Source organism: Dromiciops gliroides, chromosome 2 (assembly GCF_019393635.1).
Source record: "Dromiciops gliroides isolate mDroGli1 chromosome 2, mDroGli1.pri, whole genome shotgun sequence".
Classification (NCBI taxonomy): domain Eukaryota; kingdom Metazoa; phylum Chordata; class Mammalia; order Microbiotheria; family Microbiotheriidae; genus Dromiciops; species Dromiciops gliroides.
The window spans coordinates 564415951-564440728 of NC_057862.1; the positions used below are offsets into that span (position 1 = coordinate 564415951).

At 37.4% G+C, this 24778-nt stretch overlaps 1 protein-coding gene and 1 non-coding gene across 4 annotated transcripts in view; one reads left to right on the forward strand and one right to left on the reverse strand.

Moving 5' to 3' along the window:
- MACROD2 (mono-ADP ribosylhydrolase 2) overlaps window positions 1–24778 on the reverse strand; it is a 2303223-nt gene that overhangs the window by 723487 nt on the left and 1554958 nt on the right. The window lies entirely within an intron of this gene.
- On the forward strand, window positions 13584–13692 carry LOC122744949. Its single transcript, XR_006355277.1, has one exon. It is a non-coding gene; the product is annotated as a U6 spliceosomal RNA (small nuclear RNA).

Genomic DNA, 24778 nt, shown 5'->3' on the forward strand with positions numbered 1-24778 from the left:
AAGACTATCAATGAATCATTAAAAATATTTAAAAGAGATAAGAAGGATGACCATGTGGGATCACACATAAATAGAGCAATCTTGGATTTACCATGTTAAAATTTAAATATAAAAAACTAACAAGCTATATGTAGTGTTGGCAAAAAACAATCTATACATAAACAGATGAACAACAGATGTTCATGATTTATATACAATCCCCCTTTGTGTTTTACTTTTTATGTTGAACTGTTCATTTTTTGTTTATTAAGTTAATAAAAAATGGAAAAAGTGTTCTGTCAGACTTACTTTATATAGGGAAATTACAGTCTATGGCTGGTCAAACACAGCAGGGAAAAGATTCTAGTTTTGTTGATGTTGAATATGCAAAAAAAGACTGGAAAGAGGTAGAAAACAGAAACTGGTTTTTTTTTAGTTTAGCTTTTTATTCTGACTAAAATTATTTTGTTTCCTACACCAAGGAGAATTGTGGGAATATTTAAACATGAATTAGATGTTTATCTGACAGTGAGCATTAATTTCTTCCCAGAAGTAGAGCACAGAAGAAAATTAATCTTAGCCTGGGACCCTGCCAGCACTTTTTACCAGCTGGAATGGTGACAGCACTGTGACTGACACATAGTAGGCACTTAATAAATACTTATTGACTGTCTCTGTGACCAAGGAATCATCAGTCTGTTGTTATTGGGAAGAGGTTCTAGTCAGTATATACTGTAGCAAACTGTAGCTGGGATGGCTTGAATGATCCTGAAATAATGAACTTAGAACAAAGAAGCAGGGTGCACCTGCAAAACTTATCTTCTGCTATTTTCCTGATGGGGATAGAGAGATGTTGGGTAGATAGTAGTATACTTAGATGAATTTGGAACTATTTTAATAATAATATTTAATGGTTTCATATCAATTTGGAATGTGGTTGTCAGTGAGGTACTCCAGAGATCTGCCTTTGGCTCAAGGTATTTTTGTTTATTTGTTTGTTTTTTAAATAACAGTTTTATCAATGATGCTATATGGGATAGCTAACACACTAGCTGACCATGTCAGAATCCAAAATATTATAGTCTGGATAGAAAATGGGGTTGAATATAGTAAGATTACATTTAACAAATATATAGTTTTATGCTTAGGTCCAGCCGACTGACTTCAGAAATACAAGACAGATGAGGCATGGTTAGACAGCAGTTCATCTGAGATAGAACTGGGAGGGGTTAGTGGACTGCCCATTCAATAAGAAGATATGTAGAACAGGATCAAATGATTGAGATTACTGAGTTCAGTAGCCTTTCACATTGTGCTTTTGTCTACTTCCAATTATTATCAGTGTCTCCCTTGAGATGCCAGTAATGTTAGCCTCCTCTATACCCCCTCCCCCACCTCCTACACACAAATACATTCCATGTATTGCCATTTGGCTAGATGAACTAATACTAGTTCAGAACCCTTTCTCCGGAGTGTGTTATTACACTAAGAAAGACTGGGCAGTTGTGGGGGGGGGGGTGGAGTGGAAAAAAATAGTAAATATGGGGAAAAGTCCTGAGCACTGCACCTAATCCTTTCATTCAGAGACAATCTCCAAAAACCAGATAAAAGCAAGGATAACTAGAGGCTCAAGGCTGATATAGTTAGGATGGTCTTTTCTAATATGGTTACAGAGCTCTCTGTTGAGGAGTTGGAGAAAGAGAATAAATCAGATGAAACTACTTTGTGGTGGAGCAATGTAGCCTCTAGGATTTGTTGTTTTTGGGTTGCATTCTCTGTGTGTCTCTAGGGAAATCATATGCCCTAGGCTTTGCTTTATGATGCCCAAGGTCTTAGGCATAGACACTACCAAAGAGTATGTATGATGATTATTCTGTCTTTTAGTTCTTCCCTATTCTCTAAGGTGTTACTGTGTCAGAAATTATAGGACCCTGGCAGTCAAAGGTTATGGAGAACCAACAAGCAGGAGCAGCTGATCCAAAAATCCTCTGAGATGACATTTCATAAAATCTTCAGAAATCTTAATGATTTTGTCTGTATTTTTATCTAACTTAACTATCCTACAGTTGTTGTTTATAGTGCTACTCTCACCTATCTTGACTTTAGTTTAACTCAGGTACCAAAAATCTTTTGTTAAATTGTTATCTTCCTTGATATCACTTCAGTGATTGATGCTTTTGGTCATCCTGTCATGAAATATCTTCTTCCCTTATCTCACATAATGCTTGACCCTTCTGTTTTACTCTATGCATTTCTAGTAAGACCCTGTGATTCCTTCACTGATTTCTCTTTCTCCCCAAATAATGTTCAATTCTTAGGGTCATATCTCACTAAATTGCAGTCAAACCCATGCCATAAGTTAAGGAAACACCTAGATTGCAGTCAAAACCATTCCAGTAATTAAGGAAACACCTAGAGACAGGAAGCATGATTGCAATTTGGCTGGAGAAGTCATTTTGTGCAAAGCCAGGGCTCAGTAGATGCAAAGGAATAGTCAAGGCCAAGCCAGTAGCACGTTCCAAGAATCCAAGAACACTCTGAAATGAGTTGTAGGAAAATAGAGATTAATTCCAGTAGATGGTAGGTCTCAGACAAGGAGTTGGAAATATGGACATTTTAGGTATTTGCCCATTTATTTGATTTAACTACTCTGCAAAGTTTCAGACTCAAATATCCAAGCTCATGATCTAATTGGAGGGGCTGACTCAATAGATTGCATGGAGGATCTATGAACGGAGCACAACAAAAATATTTGTGTACTAACTCATGTTCGGGATTACATGATGAAGCCAACTACTACTCCAATGGAAGAATTAGATGCCTAGAATGTTAAAACTGGAAAAGAGCTTAAATATAACACTGTTTAACTTTTTTCAATTATAGCAGGGAAAACTGGGACCAGGAGAGATAAGTGATAAAATAAATAAGACAATATAACATAATTAGTAAATGGCAAATATAAAACTTGAAAATTATCCCCACTACTCTTTTTTTTTAAGGCAATTGGGGTTAAGTGACTTGCCCAGGGTCACACAGGTAGTAGATATCAAGTGTTTGAGGCCAGATTTAAACTCAGGTACTCCTGACTCCAGGGCCAGTGCTCTATCCACTGCGCCATCTAGCTGCCCCCCCCACTACTCTTTAATACACAGTTGTTCTCATCTTGGTGAATATTTGAACTGATAAATTTGAAGCTCATTGCCCTTTCATAAGTCCTTTAACCACAGTTTCACCTCACCCCTTGTCTTTTTTTTTCTCTTTTGACCTACAATTGTATTCCCTTCCAGGGGACTCAGGTATCAATTTAGGGTTTGTGTGTGTGTGTGAGAGAGAGAGACAGAGAGACAGAGACAGAGACAGAGACACAGAGATACCGAGAGAGACAGAGAAAGAGAGACAGAAAGACAAAAAGACATGGAGTGACAGAAGGTGAGAGAGAGAAACAATTAAAATTCAGTACTTTTTTATTTCCTGGGTTTTTTCACACCTACTGTTTTTATTTCATTTGACACCAATTCACTTGCCATTAGCAAATAACACTCTAGATATTGAACTATATTTAGCCTTAAGGGTGCGACACTTTCAGTTCTTTCCCTTTTTAAAAATAAAGCAGAGAGTAGAGCTTTGCTAAACTAGCCAGCAAGTTATGAATGAGCTGAATTTTTTATGATGCACCTTTGTACAGATATTACATGAGGTGACACTTTGAAAGCTTCACGCAGTCTCCAAACTTATAAGTGCTGAAGCCTTTTTCTAAAGCTTTTATTTTATCATCTTTCTTCTGGGGAATTATAATAGTGACCTGAGAAATAGCTTGTGAAACAACTCCAATTCTAGTCAAGCTGTGCCACTGCCGTAATTCTCTTGAGGAAAGATGATAAAAGGTCCTGCTGAATTACCCAGAATTACTGGAAAGGGAGAAAAAAGTACATGAGGAATTTTTTTCTGTTTCCCTTGCCTTTTCCTCCATCCCCCCCAAAAAGTGATCTTGTGACTTCAGGACTTCCCTTTTCCTCCTCCACCAAAAACTGATTTAATGACACATTGGGACTTCCCTTCTAATAGAGAAGAATATGCATTGCTATGTGCAGAGAGAGGTGAAAAGGAATCTTCCTTTTGGAGACTGCATTATTCTTTGAGGACATTCCTTTTGAGGATCTGAAGACTATCTTTATCTAGATTTGGGAATACAGTTGGGTGTTATTAGCATGACACCCATTTTCATAATTCTCCCAAGAATATCCTAAGGGAAATAACTCAAAATCAAAGTATCACAGAATCTTAAGAGGTAGGAGAGGCCTGTGTAAGTATCTTTCCAACAATGACCTGAATCCAAATCCCTTATGCAATGTCCTCATTGCATGGTCATCCAGCCTTTGTTTAAATACCCCCAGTTAATTAAGAATATATGGATTGCCTGGGTTTGATGGAGTTGCCTCCTTATCATCCAAAAGTATTTTATGAAATCTTGGATTAATAGGAGCAAAATGCCCTTTGACTGAACCCCAAATGGGACCCAGATAGCTGACAGATAAGTCCCTATCTGGTGACTTATTTCCCCAGGATAGTAAATCCCTATCTTGTGGGGACATCTGGGTGTCCTCATTCTTGCCAAACTCCTTTTTGGAATCATGCAATCTTATAATAGTGTTTCTGTATTTTCTACATACTCATTATAACTGAAACTGTTAAAGCTGCTTTGTATTACATCCATTATTGTTGCAGTATTTGCTTTTGGGTTGATTTGTATCATGCTAATGAAACTGATAACACCCTATGACAAGTGAACAAAGAAACCTTATATACCCTCAGAAAGAGGGAGTCTTTGAGCTCCTTCTTTGGAAGGAGTCTCCACATGCTTCATGCTTGCTTGTTCTTGGGATAACTAAACTGGTACTGTTTTTCCTGTCTGTCTCTGATCTGTTTTTTTTCTGTAGGAGACAGGCATAAAAATGAAAATTGGTACCCCAAAGAGGGAGAGCCCACCATTTCTTAAGCAGGATGTGGTATTTGAATCTTGAAGGAAACTAGTAATTCTAGGAGGCAGATATAAGGAAAGAAAATCCAGGTATGGTGTAAAAACACATGGAGGTGTTGGGGTGTATCAACACAAAATAGTTTACTTGGTTTGGTTTGTAGTATATGAATGGGAGTAATATGATATAAAAACCTGAGGGGAGTCTCTTCAACATTTATTTTTCTATACTTTTCCATTCCCTATCAGACTATAAGCACCTTGAGGCAATGAACTATTTTATTCATGTTTGTTTAATACTTTTCACATAATAAGCCCTCGAATGAATGACAGAATGAATGAAAAGAGCATTTGATAAGTAATTGCTATATACTAAACACTTACATATTTGATGAACTGAACTGATACTAAATTGAAATAATGAATGTAAAACTGCTTTGTAAATTTTAAAGATTTATACAAGAATTATTACAAAGTAGTTTTACTGATATATTGAGTGGTGTGTATTGGATACAGGAAGAAGTGAGGAAGCTTTCTATTTCAGATACAAAATATTATTTACTGTCTTAAGTAAGTCACTTCATTTTTCTAGGCCTCAGTTTCTTCATTTGTAAAATGAAAGAAGTTGGACTATATGGACTCTGAGGTTCCTGTTAGCTCTAGATTAGAAGTTCTTTACCTAGGACCTATAACTTAGTTTTTAAAAAAATATTGATTTTGCATTAATAAATTGATGCATTTTAATATGATTCATTTTCTTTGTAATCAGGTGCATTCTATTTAGTCAATTTACATACATTGTCTGTAAGAGATACATAGGCTTTAAAAGACTTCCAAATGGTTTCATGCCCCACTAACCACCTCTCCCCCAAAAAAGAATAAAAGCCCTGCTCTGTATCTGTAATCCTGTGATCATATCCATAGGCATTTAAAATATATATAATTTAACCTTCAATGAGAAAAATCTCATTATGAAAATCTGATTTATAGGATCTCAGAGTCAATGTGGCAGTATCCCAGGTAATAGATTCCCTGCAAAGAATCACAGAACACTGGCTTTGTGAAGTCAAAACTTACCTCCTTCTCAGGGCTTATCCTAACTTCCTCATATTTTTCCCTAAAAATTTAGAAACCATATTTGCCTGAAAAGTAAATTGTATTTAATATGTGACTATCAAGTAGTCCTAACTGTTTATAAATTCTTTGAGAGTAAATGTATGTTTCATTTGGGATTTTAAAACTCAATCTACATTACCTGCTATAGTGCTTTGTTCATATGCTCCCCTCAGCTGATGGTGACGTAGCATTCCTCAGGTTATCAAAATGTGCATGTTCTGAGAAGGTTTTCAAACATGGGTCCCACTCTGAACTCAAGAACTTCATCAGAATAGGACTGATACCATGCGTGTCATTAATATAACCTCGTTTTTTGGCGTGCAGATTGAGAAGAACATGAGTCACCTTTTCCTTCATGTTGCAGAAAATGCATCAGCTGGTTTTAAAAGTGTTCCAGATTGATTAACCATGGCAATTACATACATCTTTAGTCTGGTAAAACAGATATCAAGGCATCCTTACTGACACATACAAAGGTATACGTGAGCCCAAGCCAAAAGGATAGCAAACGTAATAGGCTGTTCAGGTTTGTGGGTTATTGGTTTTTCTTTTAGGGGGTGGGAGGGGTACTTTTGAGAATTAAAGAGTGTTTTTCATTCTGTAATAGTATATCTTGTATGCCAAGAAGAAAGAAATCTGAAGAGATTGCTTATAACGTGTAGTTTATATGTTAACATTGTTTTAAAAGGAAACAATAGGGGCAGCTAGGTGGCACAGTGGATAGAGCACTGGCCCTGGAGTCAGGAGTACCTGAGTTCAAATCTGGCCTCAGACACTTGATATCTACTAGCTGTGTGACCCTGGGCAAATCACTTAACCCCAATTGCCTCACAAAAAAAGTTAAAAGGAAACAATATATGCAATTGCACTTTAAATATATTTCTCATTTGAAACAGCCCTTGTCATCAGCCAGTAGTAAAATGGGTATTTTATGTTACAACCAGCTATCCATTTTTATCTATTGGTCAGGTGGCCAAAAACCAAAAAAAAAAAAAAAAAGAAATAAACAAACAAATAAATAAATAGGTAGATGAGTAGATTAATGAATAAATGAATAGATAAATAAATAAACAAATTAACAAATGGATAAATAAACAAATAGATGAAGCAACATAACAGATTCACCAGATCTCTAATCCAAAAAGGACTTCAGAAACCATATATTCCGACCCATGACTAGATAGCCTACTACATGACTAGATAGACTACATGTCTACATGTCTACATCCTAAAACTCTAATAACCCAGCCTCTGAAAATGGCAAGTACTACCAACAAAGATTCCCCCAAACTATTTATTAAAATGATCCCAATACTTATAAACTTTGTTTTCATACCATATCTAAATCTTTCTTTTTTTGCAACTTCTAGTATTTATTCCCATTCCTTTACTTTTTTTTTATAGTGAGGCAATTGGGGTTAAGTGACTTGCCTAGGGTCACACAGCTAGTAAGTGTTCAGTGTCTGAGGTCGGATTTGAACTCAGGTACTCCTGACTCCAGGGCTGGTGCTCTATCCACTGCGCCACCTAGCTGCCCTTTTTATGAAGGTTTTTTTTTTTTTTTTGGCCCAGCAATGAGGGTTAAGTGACTTGCCCAAGGTCACACAGCTAGTAAGTGTCAAGTGTCTGAGGCCAGGTTTGAATTCAGGTCCTCCTGAATCTAGGGCCAGTGCCTTATCCACTGCGCCACCTAGCTGCCCCTCATTCCTTTACCTTTGGAACAAAAAGAATAACATTTGAAGTCCCAAGTCCATCATTTACTGAATGCAGAACTGAACAACACTATCTCACCCCCATAATCAGTAAATTTTGTATATAGTCATTTGCTGTTTTCCCCATTAGATTGTGAGCTCCTTCAGGGCAGGGACTATCTTTTTCCTTTCTTTGTATCCCCCAGTAGCACAAGGCTTGGCATATAAGTGCTTAATAAATATTTATTAACTGATTGACTGTGGTAGTATGTATAAACATTTGGTGGTATGGTGGGTAGAGTACTAGATCCAGAGTCAGGAAGACCTGTATTCAAATCAGGCCTCAGACACTTAATAGCTATGGGCAATCATTTAACCTCTATCTTTCTTGGTTTTCTCATCTCTAAAAACCCTCCCAGGGTTGTTGCAAGAATCAGGAGACATGCAAACCTTAAAACATTTATGTAAATGCTAGATATTGTATTGGCAGGGCAGATAGTTGGCCAGTGAACAGAGCACCAGTCTGGAAAGACCTGAATTCAAATCTGCCCTCAGACACTTATTTGCTATGTGACCCTGGGCAAGTCACTTAACCCTGTTTGCCTCAGTTTCCTCATTTTTAAAATTAACTGGGAAAGGAAATGGCAAATCACTGCAGTATCTTTTCCAAGAAAACCCTAAATGGGGTCATGACTGGCATGACTGAAAAGACTGAACAACAGCTATTATATTATTATTGCTGTATTCTTTCTATTTCTATTGTGAATTTTTTAACAAAAAGACAAAATTTATATAGCATTTCACATTTATAAAGTGATTTATATATGTTATCTCATTAGAGTCTCCCAACAATTTTATAAAGGTTTAACCATATTTTGTTGATAAGGAAATTGGTACTGAGAGAGATTAATTACTTACCCATAGTAATACAACCACTGAATATAAGGGTAAGATTTGAACTGATTTCTTCCTGACTCGTTAGTCCATATAAGACTCTCACCTTAAGAGAGGTTTTATTTGTACTTTTTTCTTAACATATCCCCTCTAATAGGTACTTCAGCACACTGACAAATAGCCAAGTTTTCTTTGGTTCAGGCAATGTTTCACACTTTAAGCAAATGAAAACCTGTTGGGCATATGTCAGTAAACTAGGAGATTCTCCAGCTTTCATTCCCTAGTCCAGGTTGTCCCTTGGAGCATTTTAGCGAGACTTCAATTGCTCAGAGTGGATTGCAAACCAACTTCTTTTTTTTGAGATCACTTGAAAACTGGTCTATTTGGATTAAATAGATCCTCTGGCCACATCTAAACATTTCTGTCTCCATTTCATTCATCATCCTCATCTCCTTCCCTATTCTTCACCCATCCCCCCAATGCTTTCCTGATTTGTAAGACAGGCAGACAATCCAAACCACTTGGCTATGATCTGCATGCCCATACATAGGAATCAAGTGCCATAAGAGAGTGAAAAGACCACTACATTTGGAGTCAGGAGGCCAGGTTCAAATTCAAATTCTGCTACTTCCTTTGTGAACAATACAATAGGCAGGTACCTGGCACAATGGGTAGAGTCCTGGACCTGGAATCAGGAAGACTTGAGTTCAAATCTTCCCTTAAATACTTACTAGCTGTGTGACCCTGGGGAAATCACTTAATCTCTTTCTTCCTCAGTTTCCCCCTCTATAAAGTGGGTATAATAATAGCATCTGACCAAATTATATAATAATTATAAAACACTTAACACAGTGCTCAGCAAATGATAATTGCTATATAGTTATCATCAGCATCATTTCTCCTCTCCAGGGTTATTGATATATTTGTAAAGTGCTTTGCAAACTTTATACTATGTTAATTCTAGTTATTGTCAGCAGCAGCAGCAGCAGCAGCAGCAGCAGCAGCAGCAGTAAGCTACTTAATCAGGCAGTTGGTTGTTACAGTGAATAGAGTACTAGACTTGGAATCAGAAAGGCTTGAGTTCAAATCTGACCTTAGATATTTAACAAGCTGAGTTACCATGGGCAAGTCATTTAATGTTACTCAGCCTCTAAAATATTTTCTCATCCCTAAAATGAACTAAACCTCTAAACAATAGTTCCTGCCTCATAGAGTTTTTGCAAAGATGAAATGAGATAGTATATATTAAATCAAGTTAATAAGAATTTATTAAAAACCTATTATGTCCTAGGCACTATACTAGGGATACAAAAAAAGTTTAAAAAAATCAATTCTCATTCTGAAAAAACTTTCTAATATGCAATATTAGAAGAATAATATACAATTAGAATAATAATATGCAATATGCAAAATTTCAAAAATTTAAAGAACAATATAAAGCCTAGCTATCATTATCATTATTATGATGATTAAACTATCTGGGCCTCAGTTTCCTAATTTATAAAATAAAAAGAATGGGTTGGCCTAACTAATCCCTAAAGTGCCATCCAGCTACCAATCCTCTGTTCTTCCAATGAGTGTGAGTTGGTGTTGTGGTCTGAACTTTCTGTGTGACTTCCTTAGATAATTTGTAAAGCCCCTTTAAGCTCTAGCATCTTATGATTTCAAAATTGTATGCAAAAGTAACTATGAAACAACTTTTTCAATGAGATGCTGGGTGTGATCTGCAAGCCTAAGATGCTGGAGTTAACAGGTGTGATTTGGTGTTTCCCATCATGTAGGTCCTGCTGTGCAGCCATTTGTTCACTCTGGGATGCTTCCTTTCCTTTCTGAGTCCTCGGATCTTAATATAGTTATTTAAATATGTCCAGTCTCAGTCCCGGACTTTCCACAAATGTGCACTAACACAAAGAATTCTGCGGAGCCTTTGATAATCAGGACCTTTGCTTAATTAGTCTGATCCTGTGTCCATTGGGGTTAATCGGATTCTGTTGTACTCTCAAATCCGCTTTGGCTCCTGCTGCTTCTTCCACATGGCCAATTAAAATTCTTAAATATCATATACCATGCTTATAGTTTTGTCATGTTCAAATATTTCTAACCACAGAGCACTCTTTCTCAGGGTGTGTGTATGTGTGTGCGTGTGCGTGTGTGTGTGTGTGTGTGTGTGTGTGTGTGTGTGTGTGTGTTTTAAAGTATCAACTAAATCAATAATCCAACAGGCACTTGTGCAAAACCCTGGGGTCATTTCAATAGTCAGTAGGTGTCAGTTAATTTAGTCAGACACCATTCAAGGGCATCAAGCCTTCATCTGGCATGTTCAAATCAGGAGCAGCAGCTGGTGCAGAAAATAAAGACCATTTTCCAGGTTCCTCTTAAAGAAGAAGCATTCAGCATTTGTCATAAATATCCTCTGAAGACTAATGCTACCAGCCTGGTGGAAAACACAATCAGAATATACAACACATCCAAAAACAGCTGAGCTGCATGTGGTCCTTAAGGTTAAGTCGGGCTGTAAATTCAGTTTTTCTAGAGGACAATGATGTGGGGTGGAGAGACAGAGACAGAGACAGAGACAGAGACAGAGACAGAGACAGAAACAGAGACAGAGACAGAGACAGAGACAGAGACAGAGACAGAGACAGAGACAGAGACAGAGACACAGAGAGACAGAGACAGAGACAGAGACAGACAAAAACACAAAAATACACAGACACAGAAAAAGAGATAGAGAAGACACTGGGAAAGAAAGAGATAGAGAAAGAGAAACAGAGAGACAGAGACAAAGAGAAAGACAGAAACACGGAGAGACAGAGACACAGAAAGACAGCAAGAGTTCTTTGTTCCAAGGAAAACCCTAATTGTCAAGTTAGCCAAGGGGAGAGAAGCTAGTACAGGTGCCTGTTGTATTGTATCTCATCAAGTGAGGGGCTTTCAGTTATCAGGGGAATCCACAAATGAATGTAAGAACTGATTTTCATTAGGATTCTAAAGCATTTGATCTTTTTCAGCAACCAAGATCTTAGTACTTTACCAATAGGCTCAATTTTCTGTCAGATATATGAAATGACTGCTTGATATGCCCACAGCCTGTGATGCTTGGCTCTTTTCCTTCCTATTGATTTATCTGCTCACCTTGAAAGGAAGTCTTAGATTGCAGATCAATCATGCACCAGAAGTGAGCCTTCTTGCCAAATGGTACCTCGGATCTTTGATTGACAGCCACCTTGGACCCAAACTGCCTGGGCAATACGAGGCAGTACACACACTACCTAGAGTCACTTTGCCTGTAAAGCCCATTTTTCTTTTTGCTGCTCTTTTTTAATTCTAGGACAAAAGTTTTAGGAAAGCTTTCCTTTAAATCAACAAACTTGCCTAAATACCACTTACCCATAATGCATCAATCATTTTTTAAAGCATTTATTATTGGACTATAAGGTCCTTGAGGGGAGGGGCTACTTCTTAATCATCTTTTTCACCTCCCAGACACCTAACACATAGCCTTTTATGTAGGAGGCACTACTTGAATAAAAGGAGGTAGTGTAGTACGGTGAAAAGAGCAAGTCAGAAAACCTAAATTCTATTGGCTTGTGACTGCCTCTCTTGTGACATTGGGGAAGTCACTCCACCTATTTCCTTATCTGTACAAAAAAAAATTTAAAAAGAATGAAGGAATGAATGAATGAATGAACAAATAATTGTATGAAATGGATAATTTGTAAGTTCCCTTCCAGTTCTAAATCTATAATTCTTTGAATGTGCAACATACTTTTTAGATGCTCTAAGCAGTAGGAAGAAGCATTAAACAACAATTCATGTCTTACAATCTAACTAGAGACCATGATATGAATACATGTATAGTGAAACAAGGAAATAATATAAGTATAACCAGGGCCATGCCACACAACATTCTCAGAGTTACCCTCCCTGGTTACAAGTAGCTCCAGATATGAGAGCTTTTATGTCTGCTTCCAGCCATGTGGTGACCTTGGCGTTTTGGTATGATATGGTGAACCCTGAACAGTTTTTTAGTCCCCCTTCTGGTCTTTGTGCAGGGAGGGCCTGGGAGACATGATGTGATGTCAGTTAAGAGAAAATGTCCAGATTTATGTCCTGCTTTTAACTCTGCTCTAATCTTCCTAAGGGGGGTAAAAAATCTGACCATGTCATCCTCTTCTTCAAAAAAAACTCCAGTGGGTCCCTATCACCTTTAGGATCAAATAGAAAAATCCTTTGTTTGGTATTCAAAGCCCTTCACAGCCTGACCCCCTCCTATCTTTCCAGTCTCTCCACTTATTTTGTGATCCAGTGAAACCGGCTCTTTCCTGTTCCTACAAGGAGGCATTGCATCTCCAGATTCCAGTCACTGTCACCTGGTGTCCCTCATGCCTGGAATGCTTTCCCTCCTGACTTCCATTTTCTGTGTTCCTTCAAGTCCATTCTATGAGAAGCCATTCCTGATGCCTCTTAATGCTACTGTCTTCCTTTTGTTGATTAGCTTCAGTGTATCCTATTGTATGTTTGTACAATTTGTTTGCATGATATCTTCTCCATTAGACTGTGAGTTCCTTGAGAGAAGGTTCTATCTTTTGCCTTTTTTTGTATTCTCCAGAATGTGTGCTTAATGAATGCTTATTGAATGATTGTCACAATGACTACCACCAGGAGCATGGATTCAAACAGTCAGACTGGCACCCAGGATGATAAATACATTTTCCACTTTGTGTTTCCTTTCCTTTGTAGACACTCGTTCAACATTCCTGGGAGGATGTAGCTAGCCTCATAGATGGCACCATTTCTAGAGTTCTGGAGGTTTTCGTTCCATATTGGGGTAGGACTACAATAGATTAGAGCTGGAGGGGGCCTTCAAAGTTAATAAATCCAACCCAGCTATCAAGTGTCTAAGGTAGGATTTAAACGCACATCTTGTGCTCGCTTCGGAATCACATATACTAAAAATTGGAACGATACAGAGAAGATTAGCATGGCCCCTCGAGCAAGGATGACACGAAAATTTGTGAAGTGTAAACTCACATCTTCCTGAATCCAAATTCAATGTTCTATTCACTACCCCAGAGGTGTCAAACACATGGCCTGTGAGCCACATGAAGCCCACAATATCCCCAAGTGCCATCTGAACCAGATTAAATTTCAATTGGGAACTATTTAACAAAATGAATTAAAAATAAATCACAATATTAATATTGAGTTTTCTAAGTCAACACATGGACCATGGGGATCCTTATATTTAGTTTAATACCCCCCATTTCTATTTGAGTTTGATACCACTATACTACACCACTTAGGAAGCTTCTGCATTGGAGAAAACAGTCACTGACAAGAGAATTGGCATAAGTTTGAGCCGAACACGTACCAAGACTTGTTTGGACAAACAGTACGGGACTGAAATGAAATGTAAAATCCTCAACTGGCAGCCCGGAAAAACTATTGTACATTGGGATGAGGTTTAAATATCAGTCTCATGATACATTTAAACAATAGCTATAAGTTACTAAATCCTTTGAAAATGTATTTTGTTGATTTATACTATGAGTTGTTTGGTTATCATTTCTTTTGAGTGTAGGAATAAAATATCTGCCCCATACCCAGTTCATTGGAAAACTATCTACTTCCTCATTTGGTGAAAATCTTAGCATGAACCATAATCTCTAGGCTATAAGTAAATTTTTACCCAGGGTGGCTAGACTAGGGTTTAACAAACCAAACAATTAGTGTCCCAGGCTCTCTCAGGACTGAACCAAGTTCAAACTGTATAGCTGAGTCTGGAACAAAACAAACTCTTTATGGAAAAGGAGTCTCTTGGGTGAAGCACCGGTTACACAAATTTAGATAAGAAATGTTTTTAAGGAAGTTGATAGTAAAACTGCTTTTAAAATTATGAAGGAATTGTAGACTGTAGAAATGTAAAGCAGAAAAAAAATCCCTGCTTGGGGGCTGGCAATGAAGAGAAACCTTTCAGAGGTGAGATTTGAGCTGGCCTTATAAGATGAACAGGATTTGTATAGTCAATGCATTTTTTAAAAGATCAAAAATGACTTATAGTCATAATGTGATTAACCTAGGTCCAAAATGCCAATGAAACCAAAAGAGATACCATAGCAGATTGGAAATATCAATGGCCAACACCTATCAAGGAATCCTGCAGACTGCCAAGAAAGTTTATGTGGCTCATTTTTCTCTATCGATAATAACACATTTTATCTACAGCTGGCAAAATGAGCAGGAATAATAATTGTGGGAGAGGAGGAGGAAAACTTTGAGATACAAAGGAATGTATTTGTCCTGGACATTGCCTTCAAAGAGCTTTTTTTTTTAGTGAGGCAATTGGGGTTAAGTAACTTGCCCAGGATCACACAGCTAGTAAGTGTTAAGTGTCTGAGGCCGGATTTGAACTCAGGTACTCCTGACTCTAGGGCCAGTGCTCTATCCACTGCGCCACCTAGCTGGCCCCAAAGAGCTTTTAAAGTTGGGGAAACTAATAGTATAAAGACAAAGATCAATAAAAGATAGTAAATAAATTAAAATATTAGTAACCTACTATTAGGATTTTCTGCATCTACAAAAGCCTGTCTCTGCATCTCTCTGCCTCTCTGTCTCTGTTTCTCTGTCTCTCTGCCTTTCTGTTTTTGTCTCTTTCTCTGTCTCTGTCTCTATCTCTTATACACACACACACACATACACACACACACATACATTTCATGTCTGCTGTATTTATTAAACATTACCTGTACTAAAGAAAATAAAAGGGGAGAAAAAACCTTAAAATTAAAAAAAAATTGTCAGGAAGTTAAAATTTTAGCTAAGAACATTACATTTTTTTAAAGAGTAGGGGTCACTTAACCCTAATTGCCCCACAAAAAAAAGAGTAAGGGTGAGGACAGGGACATTTTTTTAAATGGATTTTTAAAATGAAGAAATAAGTACATTCCATTTCAAAACTATTGCCTTTATAGAAACATTCTAATGGAGATTTTTCTCCTCACACAACTTTAGAGGATATGTATTGACCTTAAGGCTAGCCCAAATGAATCAGACTTATTAGCTGAAGCAGGGCTATTCTGAGCCATAAGGGTTAATTATAACTCACACTGGGATGTGCTTCAAGGCAGTCCTGAATGTATATTCCTAATAGGTACACTAGTAAAATGCTAACAGTCATACAAAACTAATCTGTGAGTGTTATATAGCTGTCTGGATGAATAATCATTTTCATTCACTTCATAAGTTACAGCTCATGCTAGTACAAGCCTGCCATGAGGTTTCACAGAGAAGCAGGTCCAACAGGTGTCTCCTGCTTATCCTGGGGTCCATGATGTATGACTTACTGGCTGCCACTAATGCAAAATGGAGAATTTTGCTGAGGGAACATATTTACAGCGATGACTGCTGAGAAGTGCAATTTTTCCATGAGCTGTGTAAGATTTTTCCCTCCAGGAAGTACTGGATTGCAATGCATATTTCCCGTGCCTGTTCACATGTTTCTCTTTGAGAAGACTTAGCCTTTTCTTCTATACCTCCACTGACAAAAACCAAACTGGCCAGTTCATCTCTCAAAAGGTCATGGGGGAACTTTGTAAAAATGGTCTGGAAGATTCATTGCCAAGGTAACAGGACTAACTATCTGTGTAATCTTATAATTGTTCTAACACTTAGAGGCTCTGTGTGTATACGTGTGTGTGTGTGTGTGAGTGCGTGTGTTGGGTAGTAAGCAGAACAACCCAGAAACCATAGGGGCAGCTAGGTGGTACAGTGGATAAAGCACCAGCCCTGGATTCAGGAGGACCTGAATTCAAATCTGGACTCAGACACTCAACACTTACTAGCTGTGTGACCCTGGGCAAGTCACATAACCCTCTTTGCCCCACAAAAAAAGACAGAAATCATAATACCTTGATTCCCAATCATCATTCCTGGTCATGTTTGACTTTTCTGTGCTCACAGAAATTCTGAGTTGCCAAGTGAGGGGGCAAAGCTACGTTAATCAATTGACATACATTTATTAAGCACCTACTATGTGTCAGGCACTGTGCTAATCAAGAAAGACTTAAAGATAAAAATAAAATGGTCCCTGCCTTCAAGACATTTACATTTCATCCTTTAGAGGAGGCAACACACAATCAGGATAAGCAAGAAATATACATGTAATGTGGTGATAGATATGGAGTCTTTTGTCAGGGGCCAGAGAATGTTTATCATAGGAACAGGCCATTTCTGGAAGAGAGAGTAAGGCTAAGGACTTTGAACAGGCCTCCCTCACTTAAATTCAAATCGCTGCAAGTCATGACATCACCTCCCTCATGTCTTGGTCCTCTTCAAGAACAAAGGACAAAAAACAATATTGGGATTTGTAACATTTAACTTCCTTTCTCTGAGATTTCTTGTAAATGGTAGGGGAGGAACTTCAGACACAAAAATTACCTAGGACAGAATAAGGCTGGCCCTTAGGCTTCTGATTGCTTCACAAAATGTCTTATGTTTTGATGAGCATAACAGGAGTTATATAATTCATTATTTCATTTAAGTTTTTGTCAATGCATTCTCTTGTGCTCTAAACATTTCTTTTGTGTGGAGGAAATAAATAGCTGCCCTATGCCTTATCTACATTGTACATGAAGTACCTTTCTACACATTTTTTTTTTCATTTGGAAAGCCTAGAAGGAGCCCAAACTATGCTTTATTTAATTTTCCCCAGTACTCCAGAGTTTAAAGTGGGTATAAAGAGTGAAAGTTTTGAGAAAATGAACCCCTCTCTTTAGGGGCCAGGCTCCCCTGGCAATCAACTCAGTCCATACACAGAGATAGAGTGATGAAGGTTTCTTTGGAGAGACAGGGCAAATACTGCACCCACTGGGCCCAGGACTGTATCTGTCTTGTATTACTTCTTTGGAAAGGCACTAGCAGGTATAACCTGAGTAAGAAATAGCTCTTGCTAAAGATAGCATTTGAGCTGAGTCTGAAAGGAAATAAAGAATTTCAAGAGGTAGAAATGAGGCAAGAGAGCACTTCAAATATGAGGGATAGCCAGTGAAAAGGTACAGATCATTCTACATGAGGAAGATGAAGTAGGTCACTGAAAGTGGACCCTAGGAACATAGAAGGGGGAAAATCTTTAAAAAAAAGTAGGTAGGAAAGGGGACAGGTGGTAAAGAACTTTAAATGACCAATGGAAGATTTTATATTTTATTCTAGAGATAAAAGAGAGCTACTAGAATTTATTGAGTAGGTGGGATGCCATGATCAAATCTATGCTTTAAGAAACTGACATGTCTTTGGGAATAGAAGAGAGACTTGAAGTAAGGAGATCAATCAGAAGGCAAATGCAGTAATCCATATGTATTATAGAACTAGAAAAAATATATACATGTAAACACATATACATATACACAAATATATGTAGACATATGCATGCACATATGCATACATATACTGGTTTTATATATTTATCTATAATGAATATGTATATGATGTGTGTATATGTGTATGTGCATGTGTAATAGAAAAGACCAGATTTGACAATGGATTAGATATATGGGATGAGTGAGAATGAGAAGTCAGTGATGATACCAATATTTTGAACCTCAGTGACTAAAAGGATGGTGGTGTCCTCAATAGTAATAGTAAAGTTTAGAAGTGAGGGTCTACACAGAGCACCAGCTCTGGAGTTAGGAAGACCTGAGTTCAAATTCTGCCTCAAACACTTGACAGTTACTAGCTGTGTGACCCTGGGAAAGTCACAACCCCAATTGCCTCACCAAAAAAAAAAAAAAAGAAAAAAAGAAAAAAAAAAGTGAGGAACTGGTCAGGGTTTGGTTTGCTTTTATTTTTGTAATATAGAAGATTTGGTTCCTAACATGCAAGTCTGATCATGACAATCCCTACTCAGTAAACTCCTGTTGGCTCCCTATTTTCTCCAGGAAAAAATGCAAAATGTTCTGTTTGGCATTCAACTATAAACTTAGACCCCTCTTAGTCTTCTTACATCTTTCTCCCTAACACAGACTCTCTGATCCAATGACACTGGCCTCCTGACTGTTTCATGAACAAGACATTCCATTCCTCTACTCCAGGTATTTTCTCTGGTGGCCTCACATGCCTAAAACACTCTTCCTTTTCCTCTCCAACTACTGAGCTCCCTATCATCCTTTGAATTAAAATCCCACCTCCTATAGGAAGCTTTCCCCAACTGCTCTTAATTCCAGTCTCTCTTAATTTTTTCCTATTTATCCTGTATATAGTTTGCTTTGTACATATTTGTTTGGATGTTGTCCCCTTAATTAGATTGTAAGCTACTTGAAGGCAGGGATTGTCTTTTCCCTTTTTTGTGTTCCCAGTGCCTAACAGTACCTGATACATAGATAACATTTAGTGGATCTTTATTGAATTAAATTGAATTATTTGTGAATTGCAAGAAAGAAAACAGTAGTCAGGGAGACACTGAATGTTAAAGGAGGGGGAAGGTAAATTTGAGATGATCCTTAAGGTATCTCCTATCTCTTAACTTCCATGATTTTTTAAATTCTACATTAGGGTTAATAAGGGAACTACTAAACTTCACCTTCCCCTCCTATATTATTCCCAACCTTCAACCCCTACCTTACTGGTCTCATATTGTGAAGTAAAGAAAAAAAAAACAATAAACTCTCTCTTCCCATTAGTGGACTTTGGCTGAAAGAAGTGGCAAAATTTTTGAGAGCGGATGTGAATTTAGATCCTCCTGAGAACTAAACTAATAAAGAAATTATGGATTGACAGATTTAAAGGGTTTAAAACAGACTTAGAATGTTTGTTTTTTGTTTTCTTTGAAAAGATTATTGCACGTCAAAGTCTATTGAGTGCCTATTAATTAGCCAAATTTCACTCTCCACTTGTGAAAATAAAAGAAAAAAATAATAGTAAAATGATTGCCCCTCACCCCACATTTGATAGGAAGCAAGTTGGTAGCTGTTGCCTAAAAATGAAAACATATTTTTTTCTTCTACCTCTTTTTCCTATTCATTTTTTTAAAATTTTCAATTCCAGATTTTCTACATTCCCTCCCACACCAACTACCAAGTAATTGAGAAAACAACAACAAAAAAGTTGTCTATATTAAACCAGAATATTTTCTGAAAAGGAAAAGACAAATGGAAAAAAGGGGGGTTTTTTTGTTTTTATTTTTGTTTTTTTTTGCAGGGCAACAAGGGTTAAGTGACTTGCCCAGGGTTAAGTGTCAAGTGCCTAAGGCCAGATTTGAACTCAGGTACTCCTGAATCCAGGGCCGGTGCTTTACCACTGTGCCATCTAGTTGCCCTGGAAAAAGTTTTTAAAAACTCAAAGAGAACTTTTAAATGCTAGAAATATTTAAGTCAGCAAAGTCTACGTAGTAAGGCAAAGGGTGAACTGTAGCCATGTGTTTACTGCTATTTTTTAAACATATGCAAGTACAAAATTCCCTGAAGCCTACGAAAAGGTCAATATAATGTTGGGCTTTGAATGTGTGAATAAAGATGATCACAATAACAAGAGCCAGCTTCAAGTCAGGATTAAAATGCTTTGTTTTGTTTTCTTTCAAAATATTATTCCGGGCCAAAATCTAGTAATTTGCTGTAAATAGGCCAAGTTTCTCTCTGCTTGATTATCCTCATCTTCTCTATCTTCATTGGGTCAAACTAAGCAGAAGATGGGGAAGGAAAGCTTAACAAACCTCACATGACCCCATCGAGGCTGGTCCTCAAACAACAGACATATTGCCCATGCTTGGACCTATAGTCAAAAACTTTCACACTTTTGAGACCCTTGAGCCAATGTTTCTCTGGCATAGCCTCTGAAAAAACTTGTGTTTCCATGTCTCCATGAATCATTGGAGTTGAAAGATATCAGACTGATCCTTATTACATGAGGCTTTCATTATACTATTCTATTGTTCAAGTTCATAAAATGGCTTCCTATTGTCTACTATATGAAATCCAATCCGCTGTTGTCTCTATCTTGCCCCAAGGAATCTCATCATTGGGGAACTCATCGTGCTTAGGGAATGTATCAGCCTTGGTACTCATACTTCATTAGTACACTCAGTACACTCTGATCCTGTGACTGGAGGACTGGAGGATGGAGCAAAGAGATACCTCACTCCAACCCCCCCAAAAAACCCTCCATTTAAAGAGGGCTCCTGGACTAGCCATCTCTTTATTTTCCACTCAGCTGCACATCTTTGGACTCCCTTATATCTTGCTCCAGGTCTTTTCCCTTCTCTCCCTTCACTGCTCACTCTCCAGAATTTAGCACTGTTCCTGGAATATAGTAAACAACTAATAAATGTTTATTGACAGACTGGCTGGATTTCAAAAGTCTCCACAACCTTTTTCCACTTTATCCACCTGATCTTATTATCTATTTTCTTCTACCATATATTCTCCACTTTATGATAGGGGAAAATAGAAATGAGGCAAACCAGATTTTTCATCATCCTATCCAAATGTCATACTCATTCTTGCTCAAGTTCATGTTTTCCCAAAATTGGAATGCCCTCAAACTGGAATGTGCTTCTGTCTCTTCTTTTGCTACCAAGACTCAGCTCTAACTGAAATTCTTTCATGAAACTTCCTTGACCATTCCAATTCACACTAGAAACCTCATCTCTAATTTTCTTTTGAATTGTTACAGCAAAATTTAGAACTTAACTAATACTGGAAAGAATTATAACTTTCTTGCTCACCATAACCCTACATGGTAAAAAAGTGTAAACATTATCACCATCTTACAGATGAAAAAATTGATACTCAGGTAAAATTACTTGTCCAGGGTCACACTACTCATCAAGGATGAGCCTTATTTCATTTATATTATTTTCTTTAATTCTCTAAGTAAAATATAATTCCTTGAGGTTTATTCTTCTGTCATATCACCAGAGTTATCAGCGAAGAACACTGAGTCATCATTCAATATTTTTGACTCATTTATGAAATAAGTTGAAGGATCATGTAACCATTTATGTGCTGTGATTCAAGACATCCTTGGAAGTATATTCCCCACCCATAAAAAAATATCTCCTCTGAAGAGCCTGTTATGATGCATGAAATTTCACACAGGATTCAATGTTTTTAGTCTCTGGAATGTTTTCTTATTCCAGAATATTACTAAAATGAAAATATTGCATTAGCTCAATTGTGGGGCAATGACTGGAGATAGGGTGAGATATTCATCATGATGGTTAGCTGAAAGCAAATCCATGCAAAATATAATAAATACAGCCTTTGTAGCTAACACAGTAAAAAAGAAGATAATAATAAAAGAAAAGTAGCTAAAAAGTAGAATGAGGTTGGGGGAAGGAAGAATTCTGTCAAATTCATCATTTTCCCATTCTGTCTCCCAGAGTTATTATGAGGATCACATCTGCAAATTATTTAGCATAGTGCTTGTCACACAGTAGGTACTTAGTAAATGCTTATTCCTTCCCTTCTACAGTCATAAAGCCTTTTTCCCTCTTTCTCCAGATGTCTTTCTTTCAGAACCAGATTTGTCATAATTGATGTCCTAATACATCAGAAGTAATTTGAGGCAAGGTGCAAATCACTAGTCAACTGTGAAATCACCAGAACACAGTGAACCTAGTGGCACTGGCATATTGCCTTTATGTGGACTTAAGATGCCAACAAGGGTAAATACCAACTTCTTTCCTCTGATTTAAATCAATAACTTCTATTTCTGTTGTTATTGAATAAAAATATGGAAGAAATGTTCTTCACTTAGCACGCCTAATATTGTGACAGGAAGGCACACGCCATCCCATATCCAACTGGCTATTCATGTGGATGGATATACAGGGGTCTTCCTTTTGATGCAGGTAGTAATACTTTATTGGACTCACATGCTGAGAAAAAATAGTTTCTTCCATAACAATGAGAAATAAGTAGTCAGGATTTGTGTTCCTGACATTCAGGTCACCCTACTCACATCTTAGTAGACACTGGGAAATTACTTTCTTATCTCTGTGGATTCCCTGAATGTTGTGCTGTGATCTCTAGTTTTGTTCATGTCTTCAGTCACATGGATGAGGTGTGATCAGCACCACTGGAGAGAGTAACCACATTGATGATATCGCACATCCATTGAAGTATTGGAGAGCTCATCTCTACTTCAGGAAATCCTTTAAGTCCTTCCCTTAGGGGATTTCACACACTCAAATACATTCATCTTTGTCTCAGAAAAGATGTACCTAGAGTGCTGAAGCCACAGAAAGGCTTTACTTTTAGAGAAAGGATTCGAGGGGGAAAATGTGGATCCATTAAAAAACCCACTAAAAGGCACAGGGAGTAACTGAACATCCTTTGATAGCCATTATATAATTCTAGGAAGAAAGCTGAAGCTTGCAATCACAGGTTTAGTTGTCATTTTATTTGGCCTTATGTAGACCAAATAAACTCTAGGGCATCGCACTGCCAATCAGATACATTCAGCTCCAGATTCTTATTAAAGGATTCGATCATCCATTACTACAAAATTAATTGTTAAGCTAATAGCAGAATCCAAAAACTTTGGGGAGGGGGCTTTAGATTTTCTGCAGTGAGTGAACAAATCCAGACAATGTATTCAGAAAGTATTGTCATTTTATCATTATAAAATGTTTCAATTAAGAGATACACACATACATACACACAAAAGAGATACGCACGACAGCTATTATCATTCCACTAGTAAACAAGCTTTTATATGAAGCACCTACTATATGTCAGGCAATTTGTCAGCTACTAGAGATACAAATATACAAAATGAAACAAATCTCACTTGCAAGGATCTCACATTCTAGGAGAGGAGCCAACAAATACATATATAAATATGTACAGAATAAATGTGACATTAGTTTGAGTTACCTTGGGACTAAGGGCACTAGCAATTAGGGAATGGGACTTGTTGGAGGGAGAAAATAATTTCATGTAGAATGTAGTTCTTGAGCTTCATCTCAAAAGAAAAGTACCATCATGGGAAATCCACGAAATCTATATTTTTAAAATGGTCCTTATACCCCCAAATGTTGGAAATCATTGCCTAGACGACTGTTGCAACTATCATGTCAAGGTGACATGGTCTTGATGCCAGGATTTCTCATGAAGAAGTAAAGATTGGGATATGGAGATTAGGTGTTCCTTTCATGCAATCTTAATCCTGAAAAGTACTACAAGAAGTCAATTAGTCCAGACAAGAGAGTAGGAATATGCTCAGGACAAAGATAATCGCTATAGGACCTATAGAAAATCAAGCAATAAACTCTAGTAATGTGAGCAGAAATCTTAAAGAGAGGAATAAACACTCTTTTCTACACATCTCAACTTTAAAAAATTAGGATAGCAAACATCTTAGTAGGGGAGTGATAGTCTACTACTATTATAATCAGAAGCTGATTTTCCTATAAGGCAGTGATATAAGAAACACTATGGTTATGGGGCAATTGATTAATGTGGGCAAAACCAAAGCAAGATGTGGGGCCCAAACCATTATTTCAGTGTTTAATAATTTTGAAACTCATGTACCAAACTTATAAAATTGCAATCAGATAAAGCCAATATTATTTGTATGAGTATTTGAGGTCCAGAGCAAATGGTTTAAAAAAAAAACAGATAAAATTTACATGAACAGCTTTGATGAAGCACAGAAAAGAAAACATGTCACAAAATGATATACCATGCTGGCTTATGGTTATATGTAACAGGGGTATCAAGCCGAACCAAGTCTGCAAGTCTGAAGGTGAGCTTTGGGCATTTCCCACATCAGCTGGTGTTGCCATCTCCTTTCCCCTTGTATCAATGTACACATACTCTTAAGTGAGGATGGCACTTAACTGTCAGCAAGGGGGTAGGACCAAACCCAAATTTGTATGACTATAGCTCCAAGGCTTGTATTCTCATGTGTAGAGGGAGGGAGTGGAATTTATTGCATCTCTTTCTAGCACTGATAATCAATAATGGTAAGTCATCCCCAAACAGATCAGGTTATAGTCTGTTTTTAAAGCCCAAAGGAGTATAGTACCTAACCTTAAGCAATCCATTCAAATACCTATTGATTTTTCTGGCCAAGGAGTATTCACTCTCCTAACCTCAAAGACAGTGCATCTGAAACTCTTAAAGTA